Source organism: Pseudochaenichthys georgianus, chromosome 6 (assembly GCF_902827115.2).
Source record: "Pseudochaenichthys georgianus chromosome 6, fPseGeo1.2, whole genome shotgun sequence".
NCBI classification, from domain to species: Eukaryota; Metazoa; Chordata; class Actinopteri; order Perciformes; family Channichthyidae; genus Pseudochaenichthys; species Pseudochaenichthys georgianus.
Genome location: NC_047508.1, coordinates 10,489,083 through 10,506,025, shown reverse-complemented (window position 1 = coordinate 10,506,025; position 16,943 = coordinate 10,489,083). Strand labels below are relative to the sequence as shown.

General features: G+C 40.0%; 1 protein-coding gene across 1 annotated transcript in view; it reads right to left on the bottom strand.

Annotated features, from left to right (window-relative positions):
• The window catches only part of slc38a8a (solute carrier family 38 member 8a), an 84,175-nt gene that overhangs the window by 21,029 nt on the left and 46,203 nt on the right, over positions 1 to 16,943 (bottom strand). The window lies entirely within an intron of this gene.

Sequence of the window (16,943 nt, the reverse complement as noted above, 5' to 3'; positions counted from 1 at the left end):
GGATGACTGGAAACTGGCTGCAGGACCCTCAATAGAGTCACATCATCCTTTATCCACATACACACACACATGCAGGACTGTCGTATCCTACACACGGTTCCATCGCGTTGAAGCTTGCCGGTGGGCGTGTCTGGCGCTTGGGGTTAAGACGACCAACAACCAATCATATTAATCTCCCGCCCCGGACACACAAAGTACGCGGTTTGATTGGCTAGCGCTTGTACTGGCATATGATTTGATTGGCTGGCGCTTCCGTCAACGCTTAAAGTTGAACCTTTCTCAACTTTCACCGCGAGCAAAGCGAAGCAATGGAACCACAATTCATTTCGGAAAAGCGTGACGTCTACCCATTCAAAGTGAATGGAAAGCGTCTCCGTTGAAGCTCGCAACGGAACCGTGTGTAGGATGCGTGAGATAACTACTTTCCTCAACAGCAGTGGTGGAAAAGGTACTCTAATATTTTAAATAGGGATGCTCCGATCGCCAATTTAGGGGCCGATCGCCAGAATCAGTATCGGCCGATACCGATCGCCGATCCGATCGAGTGGACGGGGCCTAAATGGAAGATTTAAACATCACTTTAAATGGAAGATTTAAAGTGATGATGAAGTTTACATTCACTTTGGATAATAACACGGGATAAATGAGCGGAAGCACTCTCTTTTCCTCTCTCCCTCTCTCTCTCCCACCTCTATCTCTCCTGACAGCCTGTCAGTATCTCATGCAGCTCACTGATCCAGTAATGAGTGACCCGACACCGACAGTGAAGAATAAATATATTTATAATGACTAGTTTAGCTTGTTCCAGAGGTAGATAAAATAGCTAAGTGTGTTAGGTCTAACTCTTGTGTGTTTCGCTCCGCTTACCGGTCCGGCGGGCGGAGCTGCAGGATTTTGCTTCACACACACGTTGCATACCGCTATTTTACTGTCTTTTTCGGACACCTTAAAATAATGCCAGACCGGTGAAGCCATTTTGGCGAGCTTGTTTTGCCGCACACAGAGAAAAGTGTCATGTATTTTACGTCGCGCGGTCGGCATGTTTAGAGAGCACCAATCGATCGGTAGAGAGTCAGTATCGGCCGATCTCGATCGGTGACCGATCGATCGGAGCATCCCTAATTTTAAATAAGTGAAAGTAGCATTACTCCATTAGTGAAAGGGAAAGTCCTGCAATCAAGATCTTAGTAGAAAGAGCACAATTATTAACACCAAAAGACACTTGCACACTAGTCATTAACCTGTTAAGCAAGTAGCCTGTTTTTCAGGTCTCAGGCTCGAAAATGACATTCCCAGAACAAATGACCATATCTTCCATTCTAAATCATTGTTTTTTAAGTAATCACACAACTGTTTTGCAACTGCATTCTCAAGAATTTTTGAGAGGAACGGAAGATTAGAAATAGGTCTATAGTTGGCTAAAACCTCTGGATCGAGGTTGCGCTTTTTAAGAAGCGGTTTTATCACTGCTACTTTGAATGATTGTGGAACATAGCCTGATAATAAAGACATATTCATAATATTTAATAAAGAAGTTCTAATTAATGGAAAAACTTCCTTTAACAGCTTAGTTGGAATTGGGTCTAAGATACACGTTGATAAACCTGTGAGTTGGATGTAGAAATGTCAGAATCAATATAGATGTTTTTTATTTTAAAGAAAATTCAGATTGAAAAATTATAGTGTCCGTCCAAAGATTATTTTGTACTTATAGTGAAAACTACCCTTGAGGTAGACTAACAGCTTTAGGAATCCAAAGTACAACATATAATAATATATAATATAATAGCAGCGTAGCAACGAAATGTTATTTTAAATACAATTTAATCAAGTTATTTTTGGTAAAACTAATGACAAATATTACTAAAAACATATTTAAAAAAATATATAAAGAAAGATATAATTTGTTTTAATGTTTTTAAATATTATTTTGTAGAATATCTTAGACCCTCAGAGATAGGCTCGTCACTGGTAAAAATCTCTCATACACACATGTGAAATGCTCTCACAGACACACACAACAGCGTTGCAGTCGGGAAGAAAAGCAATGTGGAGCGAGAGAGAGAGAGAGAGAGAGAGAGAGAGAGAGAGAGAGCAAGAGAGAGCACACCTTTATCTGTTTAATAAAGTTGTAAAAAATAAAGTAAGAAATCATTCCAATGCCTACTATGTAGCCTACTATAGGACAGTAACAAGTTTAAAAGGGGAGGGATTAGTAAAATATGCATAAATAAAAAGAAAGAATGCTAACTAGGTAACATAAGATAAGAATAAACAAGTTTAAATGATTTGTTGTGATCATATTCTAAATATGTTTGGATTATTGAAAAGTATACAGCTTCCTTTCATCTGAGTGTTGAGAGCTGTATCCATCAATTCATTTTGTGCTCAAAGTGCATTTAACTTCAACATTTAAAAAACAATCTTCCAGGATGTGAGGTCCACCCCCAAATAAAGCAGGTTAAAATAATTAAATTGCATACATTTATTTTAGTAAACACTGAAGACGGGTCCCACAGACCCAAACAGTACACAAAGTATAATGTTAAAATGTGCTAAATACAATACACAATGTTTGGATTATTGAAAAGTATACAGCTTCCTTTCATCTGAGTGTTGAGAGCTGTTTCCATAAATTAATGTTGGGCTCAAAGTAGGGCTGCTCGATTATGGCAAAAATCATAATCTCGATTATTTGGGTCAATAATTGATATCATGATTATTAAAAACGATTAACCATTTACTTTGAAAACATCAATTTATTGAAGAAAATAATTTAGAAAAGTATGTTTTTAACAGTTCATTACCCTGAACTTTAAGTATAATTCAACTGAAAAACCTATTTAAAAAAAATAAAATCGTTTTATTTCGATTATGTTGTTTTCATAATCGTTGCAAGCCAAAAACGTAATTGCGATAAAAATACGATTAATTGAGCAGCCCTAGCTCAAAGTGCACCAGATTGATGCATTTAACTTCAACATTTAAAAAAAATCTTCCTGGGGGTGCATGCCCCCGGACCCTCGAGGATGTGACGTCCACCACCAAATAAAGCAGGTTAAAATAATTAAATTGCTACATTTTGTTTTAGTAAACACTGAAAACGGGTCCCACAGACCCAAACAACACACAAAGGTTGAAGGTAAGCATATAATAATGTTAAAATGTGCTAAATATATACACTGCAAAAAAACAAAAAAGAGGAGTAAAAGTAGCTCACGACTTGTTTTATTTTTTGAAAGTAGCTCTCATCCTAAAAAAGGTTGGAGACCCCCGTTATAGAACGATACATTGGACAATTTTAAGCTTGGCCAACCATTTTATTGGAGCGATGAGGAACAGGTGGGAAATGAAAAGGCCCACCTGTTCAAAGTGGGGAATGACAGAAAAAGTTTGAGAACCACTGCCGTATAGCTACCTCGCGCCACATGTTTTGATGTCTGTTCTTGTTAATAGCTTTGCGAGTTCTTATCATGGAGTGATGATGTATGTACCGATCGATTCTGTGTCATCTCACGATGCAAATCGATGGGTTGGGCGTGCAGCTACGATAAGTAATAAGGGTGTTATGAGTGAGTTTCTGTGCAACACGCCGTTAGCATTTTTCGCTCGTGGCTAATTCATAGGCTCAGCACTATAGCTTTGTGGGTTTTTTAAAAAAAAATAAAAAAAGTCAGAGTTTCTTCCCGTTACATGAATATAAAACATTCATAGTTTATTGAATATTAAGAAGCCCTCAGACGCCGTTTCCTGCAGATGACGCGTTTTCCCCCCCAGGTATCGGGGGTGCGGTGTAGAAGAGGTTAAATTACTGCATTATGATTATTGATGCTTTAATGCATTTAATCACAGATTGTATGTGCTTCTTATTTTAGTTACTTTGTTCTTTAGTTATATTTCAATGTGTATTTATGGTTTGCATAAAGCCGCTTAAAAATGTAGTTAAAGTAACGTTATTAGTGTCATAAATGTAAATACTCAGGTACATTTTTTTTTTTTTTCCTCCCTTTATCTGCTGTTGTAATAATGTAAATGTCCCCATTGCGGGACAAATAAAGGCTTTTTGATTCTCAGTAACAAAATAATTACCTAAGTATTAGTGGTGGAAGAAGTACTCAAATCTTTTAGTAAGTAAAAGTATCAACAGCAAAAGTACACATGTATTAACATCAAAATATTCTTATGTACCATAGTAAGATAAAGTTAAAGTTACATAAGATATATTTGATTACATTTAATTAGATAAATCATTTGCGTGCATGGGAGCTCAATATGTGGGGTCTATTTTCTGCCGCTGCCTTCAGTCAAATCAATATCTATTCATATATTTCACTCCACTGTAACATTTACTTTTCTAATTTATACCCTGCTTGTTCTAATCTGTACTCTTGGCTTTTTAATTACAGTTTTTGAATGTTATGCTGTCTAAGACGCTGTCTTACTCCAGCCAGCAGGTGGTGCTGTTGCTTTTTGTTTTACTTCTTCTTTTGTTAGTAGCAGCCAATTGGAAAGACTTACATTGGCCGTTTCTCAATGTCGAGTATACCTGCTGCAGAGCCACTATTTCAAGTATACTACGTCATCAAGTGGCGCCGTATGCTGGGCATTTAACATGCAACAGTCCTTCGGCGCCACTCGATGACGTAGTATACTTGAAATAGTGGCTCTGCAGCCGGTATACTCGACATTGAGAAACGGCCATTGAAAAACATAGGAAGTGATACCCACATGTGAGTAGTGGTTGAAAGGGACAGAGAGGAGAATATTATTGTTTGAATCTGCATCCATCCTTCTTTGCTATGTTGTTGAAAGCATTGCCTGTAAGTAGTGATGGCAAAATGAAGCTTTGAATGAAGCATCGAACCACTTGGACAATTGTGTCGGAAATAGGTTCATTTCTCGAAGCTTCAGTTACAGCGACCTCTCCTGGCGAAGTGCAAGGCTGCAGTGGGTTTAACGTATCTTTGCCTTGAAAAATATTCGATGCACACACACACTAAGACTGAATATCATGTTCTATTTGCAATTAAAGATTTATAATTGTGTGTATTGGGTTATTGAGAAGAGACTAGAGAGTGCTGGAAATTTTGTTGGGAGGAGAGGGCCTTTTATCAGTCATTAAAGTATTAAAGTTGAAAAGCAATGATTAAAAGTACATCCATTCCGGGCTTTGAACCAGCTGCGCGGAGGACATCGCTGCATCCTGGCCATCGGCTCTACCCACTGGGCTATCTATTCCTTAAACTATTGAACTGTTTTTATATTACTGATAATTGTCTTTTTGTTCAGAACTTCTCCACATTTCGAAGTGTTTCCCGAGCCAGAACGACCTATCTTTCTTCCTGGCTTGCTCTATAATGATACTACAATTAAAATGCAATAACGACAACAACTCAACAGCAACAACGCAAACTACGACAACAACCCACACATTGCGCATTGTTTAGAGCGCTTATAAAGTGAAGCGCTGAAATTCGAAACTGTTTCAACCTGTCACTTGTCAGAATCGAGACGAGGCAGTGCATTGAATCGTGTGAATGGACCGTGAACCAGTCAAGTGATTCATTCAGGAAATGAAGCAGTTGCTGGTTCGGACATCACATGTCACGTGATTTGAAGCAAGCTTCGAAGCACTGCTTCTATGAAATAGGAAGTCCAGGGTTGAAGCTCCGTTCGAAGCTTCAGTGTCAAACTGTCATCACTACCTGTAAGTATTTTTGGCCTTTGTACATATTCTTAAGAGGATATCAATGATTATTTTGACGTTTCAATGTTTAAGTAGATCGCTATTCATTGATGTTTGATGTATGGTTAGCACATGTGTTGTAGTGTGTATTACACATAACTTTTGAATGTAAACATTTTCATATGCATATTTTGTGATGTTGGTGACGTAATTAACCGTATATATATTTCTGCATCACAGCTAAGTGCCTAATTTCTATGTATATTGTGTTTCTTTCAGTTTTACTCTGTTGACTTGTGGATGTAAACATCTTATTAAAGAAGATTAATGCTTGCCACTTGTCGAGGAGTTCTCTGTCTGCATAACTGTACTCATAACAACAGTGAGGGCAGAACAAAAGTCTTCAAATATATTTTCATAGTGTGTTTCTGTATTATGTTTCAGTGCTTTACAATTATATTGTTTCTTTGCCTATGCCATGCATTTGAATAGTTTGGCCTTCCGTAGTTTTCAGCGGTGTTCAGATGATCTCCAATCTGCATGTTGGGTTATGTGAGGATCCTGTGTATAAATTGGACATTTTGGCATGAAGGTGGATCTGGAGAAAAGCTCATGGATCCAGACTGAAAATATATTCATGGAAATAAACGTGAAATATATGCACACTAGATTGAAATGTCCATTTATATAGTGTAGGTCATTTTGGAGAAACCAGCTCGATTGCCCTATAATTTGAAAATACACAGCCAGAAGAAATCTGCTACTTCCTTACAGAGCCCCTCCTCCAACACACACGAACGCGTACATGACCAATGAGGGCACGAGATAAGTTTGTGCACAGATGGAAGGCTGACCGGCAGGAAAATCAATCAGCTGAAATCAGCTTGTGTTGAGCATGAACACATTTACCCGAATATTCGGTCGTTGGCCTACTATTCGGTTTTCAATTTCGTTATTCCGCTGTACTGCGGCTGCCAAATTGAATTAATTGAAATCTCCAATATCAACGTAAGAGCTTGTGCCTCTTCGGGGTGTGCTAACACTTAACCATAAATGTTATCATTCTTTATATGTAGATATTACTTTTCTCCCTTAATCTCCGCTCCTTTTCTCTTTCACGTTGTTTTCATAGCAACAACAACTTCCTGTCAACAGCGCTGACTCTCCTTCAAAATAAAAGCATGTCCATACAAAATAGGAAGCCATGTAAGACATACATGGGTTCCTATTTTAGCAAACAATGTGGGCTTCGTAAATAATTGGACAGCCTTCTGGGGAAAACCTGGTCTGATGAAGAGAGATGGCATTCATCCTACTTTGGAAGGTGCAAATCTCATTTCGGCAAACATGTCAGGGCTTTGTGGACTTAATCCATGACAAACTGGAGTTGAGACCAGGAGGCGGAGTCGCCTTACATGCTTCTCTGCGCTCTCTCCTAGGCAGTCATCCATAGGAATCCGGAACCCAATAAAATACCCAATAAAATACCCAATAATAACGGTGTGTGTGTTGTAAGGAAATATTTGTATGTATTCATGCAAACTGTGAAGAAGCTTAAAAGGGGAAAATGATTTGTGTAGAAAACTGTGGGCTGGTTTTGGGCCTGCTAACATGTGGTTTTTGAGGACAAAGGAAGGTGGGGGAGCTGGAGCAAGACCCCACTGTGGTCTCTGGAATGTGATGGGGGGATGTGTGTATGTGTGGAGGCTGGAGACAGTGAGGGTCAGAGGTGTTTGTTTGAGATGACTGGAAAAGACGACCAGTTGTCCTTAAACTCCACCCCTTCCTGTATCATTGGTATGAAAGCCTATCCAGCTTGCTGTTCTGCCTCTCTCTCCTCGCGCCGCTTGGACTGGAACGTCGTGGCGGCCTGTGGGCAGGGGCCAGGGGTGGGCCCACTTCTGACATTATGCATATGAAATGATATGGTTTTGTATGGTAATGTATTGATTGTATTGCATTGTATATTACCATTAAAGTGGATTATTGTTTAACGGTTAATTGTATGCTCTGGATTTCCTTCCTGAAAGATATCAGCTTGTTTAGGGACGCGCGGAGATTTGAAAATGCGGACTAGTTATCCATTCATATCTCCTTCAAATGGTGACCCGACGTTTCTGAATAAACAGAGCTGTGGAAGGATTCAGACGACCAGACTGGGTCGGGAACAAACACTTTTAGACACCTCAGACAATCGCGGAGCCCTGCAGCTACATATAAGGTAACAAAACTGTAGGATTGTCTGTAGGCGTTTCAGAGTGTTTTTGAAGTTTAAATGGAATATACAATGCATATTTTTACTATGTTAGGAAAGTTATATAAAACACGTGAACGTTGATCGCAAGGTAAACAGAGAGTCCTGCGTGACGAGATATGAGGCGGTTTAGCGTGGATTTCAGGTAGTTTATTCCTGAGTGGCGTGGAAACGGTGCAGTTCGTGGGTTGGCTGGTGAAATTCCTGCACGACGAAGCCTGGAAATTCGATATTTCAGATTGAATCGCCGTTTAAAACTGAGGTTCAACAGCAGACTGAGGCCATAAGCTAAAGTGCCGCGGGCTGCTATTTGTTCAATTCAGGGGAGAGAAAGCAAACGTCACCATGTGACGGGAACCGGCTCTCGTTTCCCTTGTCTGTAAAAATTTATTTGAAAGGCTGACGTAAACATAACGTTGATCGCAAGGTAGACAGAGTCCTGCGTGACGAGATATGAAGCACATTATAAAGCTGGACAAACTGTACGGGGAATAAATCTGTGTGATTTTTACCTAAAATACTTGTGTGAGCGATTGTCTGTGGAGCACAGACAATGCACTCAGAAGAGTGAAGCTCATTTGTGCTCTGCTGCTGCCATCTAGTGGCTGAAAGGGGGGGAAGCACGTTAACGACGACAATAGACAAGTGAACACATATTAATTAAGTCAGATAAATAAAAGCGAAGTCAAAAGGGAACATAGATTGATTTTAAATGGAATCAAACAGGGAGCTAAAGAAAAGGCTTGTATATTTCAATAAATAAGCTGTCTGTAGGTTGTCATTGTTGATTAGTAAAGACCTTGTTTTATGTTGGTAAATGTAATGGTACAAAAGACAGGGGTGCTTATGCCCGCTTCGGTTTTCAATGTCCGCCATCACGTTAAAACAGAGGATTGGTGGCATTTTCAGTTCATTGCTTGCTTCCACACGCCTTCCCCCTCCTTGTCTCTTTCACGACTATAGTTAATGCATTAGAACGATTGTTAACTTGCCGTGTTTCTAGAAATCGGACTCACTGTTCCGGAACAGCCTTTCAAAATAAAAGCCAAAGGCCGCTGTTCGCCAGACATGCCTTCACAATAAAACAGTAATTTGCTTAACAATATATTTAACTTTAAATATTGATTTTAATTCATTACAGATCTAACCTGCTTGTAACACAACTTAGATAATAGGATAAGCAAGTGGTTAAAGGGGGTTTCCTGTCTGGCTCATTTGATTTAGAACTGAAGTAAGGGAGAATAGTGTTTTATGAGTCATTCCTCATGGTTTCTAAAGATAAATCATCAGTTTGTCTGGACTTTGATATAGAGATAGGATCATGGTGGAGAAGGAAGAACTTTTTTGGTTTCAAATTAAAGAAGAGTTTAAAGATGAAGTAAGCAGGACTTCAACTGGCCAAAAAGAGATTTTAAAGTTTAATATTCTTGGTTAGCAAACAAGACATCTGATTATTATGTCACACATGATAATCTTGTTATAGAAACTAGCTTAAAATATTGGAGAAAATATGTAGATGTTCTTTCGTAGTGTGTGGAATATGTGATGCTGGAAACATGTACGTTTTTCAATGTATAGGAGCAAATGGTTTCCTGAAAGAGTTATGTTGGGTAAATATGTAGCAATGGATGAAACAATTTTTAGAGTAAGTTTTTGTGATATCATTAGTAGACATCAATTATGTTGTTTAGATGGCATTCAACAATTAAGACAGATAGTATGATTAGAAAGAGTCGGAGTGGAAAGGGTTGGATTTATTTAACCTCAGTGTGCTAGATTTTTTATAGGTAATGCGTCCCGAGACCTGGACTCCCCCTCTGAGTTAGAAAAGGCTACGATCCCGACCCTCCAAGCAGACAAAAGACCTAACCCAACAGGAGACTCCTCCTTCTCCATCGAACAGACAGAGAACCAGAGCTGAAACAACAACAACAAGTCTGCAGCCAGAACTATCTCCACCTGTGGCATCCAGAACCAAACAGCATGCTGACAGGCAGAGATCTACGCTCATCAGTCCCTCAGACGGGACCATGAAGTCACAAGAGCAAAGTGTGGGACATGAGAGCAGAATCCGCCCGCCATAAAAACAGCAGGGAGACTGTAAAGGAGGAGATGAAATGCAAAGCAGTGCAAGAACATTGGCATGATGGGGGATGCAGATGTAACTGGGCCAATGGCTGCCTAAAAGAGTTACAGCGGATGAAGTTACAGCTGATGGACTGAAGAGAACACAGAATCAGAGGAGTTGGCATGGTCGATTAGAAGTGAGGAGGCCGGGGTCACGGCTTGAGAAAACCAGAGGAGGAGAAAAGGAGAACGGGAATGAGTGAGTTTACACATAAACACACTTATTCACGAAACGCACATTTAAAGCATAAATACGTAAAGACAGAAAGATTTATTAAATTAAAAATAGCAGTAAACTATTAGAGTAAAATGAGAACACACTGAGGGTTAAAGGGGGAGACATGACAGAGTACAACCATATTCTTCAATCTTTTCATCATGTTAACAAAATATTCTTTGACATTTTTTATTCACGTGTGAATAAAGTAGTGGGATAGTTTTAGGAACCACTCTATAAGACAAATCTTTATCTGTATGGATAATGTTAAAGGGAGAGCTGGTGCCAAGCCAGATATAGTATTCCAATCTAAATAATTGATTTCACCATTGTAGCATAGTTATTACCATAGGAAATATTAAATGACTTCTGTTTTTAAATCCTTGATAAAGGAGGGGAGTAATTGTTGCATGTTCGGACATCCAGGGCTCCACACACTGCTAAAGAGTTTAACATTGATTTTTAGGTGGACCAGAATTGAAGACGTGTGGTTGTTATACCATTGTTATCGTGAACAAAAGATAAATATAAATAAGTGAAGATAAGAAGATGTATTGACCATAAATTAGTCAATTGGTAAATAAAAATAGCGGAAAAGAGGAGAACTATTAAAGTGAAGTGGAAAATCAGTCTAAAACACACTGATAGGAAAGGGGGGGGGGCATGTAGGAAGTATGCACTGGACTTTTTATTCATGTGTGAATTTGGTAGTGTTTTAATTTGTTACAGTATTGATCAGTTCAAAGGGAGAGTTTTAGTAACAGCTCTATAAGATCAGATGAATATTTATTTATATAGGTCATGTTGAAGGGAAAGCTGGTTCTAAACAAAATATAGTATTTCAATTTGAGGTACTGGTTTCATGTTCAGACACCCAGAGTTCCACGCACTGTTAAAGAGGGTAACATTGTTCTTTAAGTGCACCAGAATTGAAGATAAATTGATAGAATGAGTTATGGAATACATAGCAGATCTTTACAGATCCTAGTAATGTTTTGACACAAGATAATAGTGATGTACACATGTTTCTGAAATAGATCTATTAGTCATTTTAATACTAATTAGGTGTAAATGAATTACAGTAATAGTAGTAGTACAATAAGGAAGTGACATTTTTTTGGCTAGACACTTTTCAGGGAATGTGGGAAACAACAAGGAGTGGTTGGAGATATCTTGAACATTATAGTTGTAATTGTGAATTAATGAATGATGGCGCTCCATATATACAGATTTTTATAGACGGAGGATGTTGGCCTGTGCTGGAACATCAAAGTCTCTGCAGAGCACGACACATGACCAAAAAGACTGAGACCAAACCTGACCAAACCTGACTTTACAACCTGACAGTGTGAGTGTGAGTGTGTGTATGTCTGCACCTGATCAGTGCAACTGCATGATTTAAAACGATGACTAATCAAGCATGTTTTGGACTAACACATTATTTTTGTGTGATAATAATGTGTGAAATGAGAGGTTTCCTAACATTGCACAAAAGGGGAAACCATATCTAATCTACTTGATGATATTTCACTCCCACAGGAGGTGGCTGTTTGCAGAATGTGAAGCTCAAATTAACACAGGAAGATTCTGTTTCTTTTAGGACTGAAAGATGGAGTGAAACACTTACTGGAGTGTTTACTGGGGAAATGATGGATGTACATTTGGGAAAAATGTTTGGTATTGTCTTATAATCCATTATGACCTGAAGGTTTTCTTCCCATACAGGTTTTTGTTTACACATGAGATAATGTGTAAAAAAGGGGGAGTGTAAACGTTACAATGTACATTTTCATTTAGGGACTGAAAGGAACCGGCTGGCCCAACTCCATTGTTCAATCTGACCATTGATTGACAGTTTTAGAATTGACCTGCCCCATATTTGGGGATAACACACTGTTTGATGAATGTTGACATGTCTCTAATATTGATTGAGTTATAGCAGGTAACACAGATAAAGAATCAGTGGCCAAGGGGCTACCAGAGAGATGTAAGTCCAGAATGAAATACTGAAGAAGCTGACCTGTGAGTAATGTGTCAACTAATGTTTCAACAGGTATTAAAGTAACTAAGGTTTGAAATGTAGAAAGAACATATTTACAGTTAAAGTTAAAACATAGTAATGTAATGAGATAGAATGTAATTTGGACAACATCATGTAACTAGCCTGGTAAAGAAGTAAAAGCCATAGACTTTATTGTTGAGGTCATTATGGGGATATACATTTAATCTAAATACATAATAGAAAGACATTTGATGACAGTTTGTTGGAATTCTGTATTCATTTTTTCAGCGGGATAATATCTAAGCACTGACGGGTAGAAGCAGTATCACCAGGAAGCCATTCACTTTGTTAGTATCGTGATTTGGGTTGTTTTTGAATCCATAATATTAGTGTGTTTCTTTGCCAGAAACATTAGCAGTTCAAATCATATTTAGATTTTTTAATGGGATCTCAGGGATTTCATTTAAAGATAAATACAGATGCTTGTCAGAAATTCAGAGCTATTGAAATATGTTATTTAGTTTACCTAAAGATGTTGGGGTTCTTATTTAGTTGGCACAGTCCAAGTATTAAGATTCTGAAGCCGCACAATTAATTTAGAGAACCTGTGCACAGACGTCTGTTGTTTTAAGACACCCCACCAACAGGCTCCAAGTTGCCTACGCAGTGGTGGGTCAAACGGCTGAGGGCCCCGGAGCCCGGAGCGTAGGCTGGAGGGATTTGTATCAGATTTCTCCACACAGGTTGTTGACGCCAAAAGGGGGACCCGAGACGCAGGAGGCTGACTGTCAACCCCAGGCTCTCCGGCCCCGACCGAGTGACCCAGAGGACATCCCATGCCGTCTGCCTACAAGGAAAGGGGGACAACTGGTACCACTGGAGCCAGTGTGCGGTCGGGAAAACACCTGCGAGGACCCTAGACGACATCAGGACGGATCTGGCTCTCATCATGGAGGTCGACTCGGATGCTGTCATCAGCGGACTGGAGGAGAAGGACCTCGAGGACATCCATCCAGCAGTCGTCCCAGGAGGCATCATCATCGGACCGGAGAAGGAAGATCGGGAGGACATCTATTCAGCAGCGACTCGGAAGCCGCCATCAGCAAGCTGGAGGAGAAGGAAGACATCTCTCTAGCAGGCAGCCCAGAAGCCGCCGTCAGCGGATCAGAGGGGACAAAGACACGGCAAGCCAGGATGGCACAGGGGACTCCACTCTCCGCTGAAACAGGAGTGTGTGTTAAGTGCAACAAGACGGTGTATGGAGCCAGCCAGGCCTGCCAAGCTATGGGCAGCCTCTACCATGACAGCTGCTTCACCTGCAGCGCCTGTAGTAGGGAAGGCGTTCTACTATGACGCAGGAAGGGTTTTCTGTGAAGAGGACTTTAAAATCTACTGTCTGAAAGACTGCCACAGGGTCCTGGCGCCTAAATGTGCTGCGTGTAACCAGCCCATCCTGCCCTCAGAGGGGTCTGATGAAACCATTCGGACTAATCAGGTCCACCATGAGGGGAAAGCTGCTTCTCCCCCCTCCTGCCACTGTTGGCCTGTGTCAGGGAGAGGACGCGTATGGAGACTCAGCAGACAAGGATGCAGTTTTTTGACATTTTTTGGTCTCCCTCTCATTCTGCCATATGAAGGGCTGTTTCCAAATGTTTAAAGGGCTCTAAATATAATGTTGAGAGATGAACACAGTGGAGAGGAGCGACAATAGTTATGTTTCAAGTGCCTTGTGTAAGTTGCACTCTTGTTTAAGAGTGCAAAAGGGGGAATTGTAAGGAAATATTTGTATGTATTCATGCAAACTGTGAAGAAGCTTAAAAGGGGAAAATGATTTGGTGTAGAAAACTGTGGGCTGGTTTTGGGCCTGCTAACATGTGGTTTTTGAGGACAAAGGAAGGTGGGGGAGATGGAGCAAGACCCCACTGTGGTCTCTGGAATGTGATGGGGGGATGTGTGTATGTGTGGAGGCTGGAGACAGTGAGGGTCAGAGGTGTTTGTTTGAGATGACTGGAAAAGACGACCAGTTGTCCTTAAACTCCTCCCCTTCCTGTATCATTGGTATGAAAGCTTGCTGTTCTGCCTCGCGCCGCTCGGACTGGAAGGTCGTGGCGGCCTGTGGGCAGGAGCCAGGGGTGGGCCCACTTCTGACATTATGCATATGATACGATATGGTTGTGTATGGTAATGTATTTGATTGTATTGCATTGTATATTACCATTAAAGTGGATTATTGTTTAACGTTTAATTGTATGCTCTGGATTTCCTTCCTGAAAGATATCAGCTTGTTTAGAGATTTGAAAATGCGGACTAGTTATCCATTCATATCTCCTCTCAGTGTCTGCCCAGGACAATTTAAGGTAAAACCTAATAGAGGTGTCATACATAATAAATAATGATGTCAAAATTATCGCGTTAACGGCGGTAATTATTTTTTGAATTAATTGCGTTAAAATATTTAACGCATTTAACGCATGTGCAGAATGGGCCGCCCCATACATCCCACCAGTGGGCAGCGCCCAGGGTATGGCTGGGGTAGGCAACACCCATACCAAGAAATGGCTTAGCCCCACCATGAAAAATGATGTTAAAGTAAGCAAAATAAAGTCCGCCAACTCGCGGAGTAAATTGCACAGACAGCAGTTAGTAAGATTGATTTAAGTAGCCAGTTGTCTGGAAATACCGAAGACCAGAAACGGTTTTGAAAACTGTTGTCACGTAGTGATCGTCTTCTCAATAGAACATCTTTGATAATGTCTTCTGGCCAATCAGAATCAAGATGACGGCGTGGTGTTGTTGCAGGAAGTCCCGACGGAGAATACTTTTGCTGTAGTACATCTCTATACGTCGATACAACATTACGTGTTGATAGAAATCAACACGTAAGGAAATAAGACCCCACGGTTTGATGATTGATAGGTGTGTGGGCTGTCTTTCATTTTGACACACAGACAATGGGGGCTATCCACCCTTATCCACAATGTAAAGTAATTCACAGCCTCTTCCCTCTTCTCTCTGTGAGGAGCAGCAGGTTCAGCTTTCAGAACAAAGTAACACAAAACTAAAATGGCATTCATTTTTTAAACATGTCGTGTAGTAATAGATTTATTTATTTTCTTCTCAAGAGAGTACCAGAATGTGTATTTTATGTTAGTATTTCAAAAAATCACCTGGGGGAGATCCCACAGACCCCCCTGCAGGGATTGGGCTTTCAGTATGTCAACTCTTTCACCTGTGGGGAAATTGCAGGATTGGCTCCAGGTCGCCCTTTTTATTTACTACAAGACAAATGTGCCTTTTTATTTCATACAGTTCAATTTGGATTGAGACAGGGAAATAATCTAAACTTCACGCGTGGCGTTTCACTGTCAAGGGTTATCCCTACCATAGATTACCCAACAAAAATACTCTCTCACAACTGCCGACCCGTATTGCGCAAGCGCAGATCTAAGATCCAGTAGAAATGATAAAAAAGTAAAAGTCTGCTGCTTATTGTTCTACTAGGCCAAAATAGAGTGTGTTAATTAATATGTTTGGCAGTTTGGAGGGAAAAGAAAGTTTGGGGCTCTCTGCTGGAACTGCTACCCCCGCGACCCGACCACGGATAAGCGGGAGAAGATGGATGGATGGCAGTTTGGAGTAAATCTGTAGATGTGTTTGTGTGTGTGTGTTTCATGTATAGGCCTCTCACGATAATTAATTTTGTTGGATACATTTTCCCGGAAATTATTGCGATAAACGATAATATTGTCGGCACCGGTTGTATGACCCATTTTAGACCCCTGACTAATGATAATATATAATAATAATTCAAGTACATCATTTCAAACTGCTAGTCACATCCTCATGTAAATGGAAATTTATCGAGTACATTTTAGTTTATCATACGATAAGTCAATTAATTGCTTATCAGGCACACAATAAAATAGTGGAAACAAAACATGTGTTTTGACTTTCATTAGTGAATGAACTTTGTGCCCCTTTATAGTCTGTGTCCAATATTGGTATTTGTATATATGTATATATATATCCTATATATATGCTCTAGGTCCCGCTGGCGACACGATAGCAGTCATTTCGTGCGCCATCTGTGTAATTAAACCCATGATATCAAAATCTCACTCCAGCCAGGTAGCCTACTCAAAGTTGGCAACCCCTGACTTATAGTGAGAGGATTTAGCAAAAAACACATTGGATTTAACCTATTGCAGGGCTCAACGCTAACTTTAAAAGTGGTTGCGAGGCTGGCACCAGGCATCAGCTTGTGGTTGCCAAAACTGAAATACGGTTGCCATTTTTAGTCACCTTATATATGTTAAATAATTAAGATACTAATAGTTATACATCAACTTAAGGCAAGACACGGCAGGCAAAAACATCGTTTGTTCAAGTTGGCCTAAGGGTCAATTTTTGAGGGTTTTGTGCTATTTTGATTCTATAACATGTTTTCTTTCAGGCTTTTAGAAGAAAAACGTACAAAATACACATTTAAGTGTTTATTTTACTATAGTTTGTCTATTTGCGTCTGTAGATTTCTCCTAAATTCACCAAAAGTTAGCATTCTAACGTAACATAATGTACCGCGACCGCTGTGTGCACCATGTCATCAGAGGTATCGCTGGAAAGCTCCGTCTCTCCTGCACAATCTCATCGGATCCAA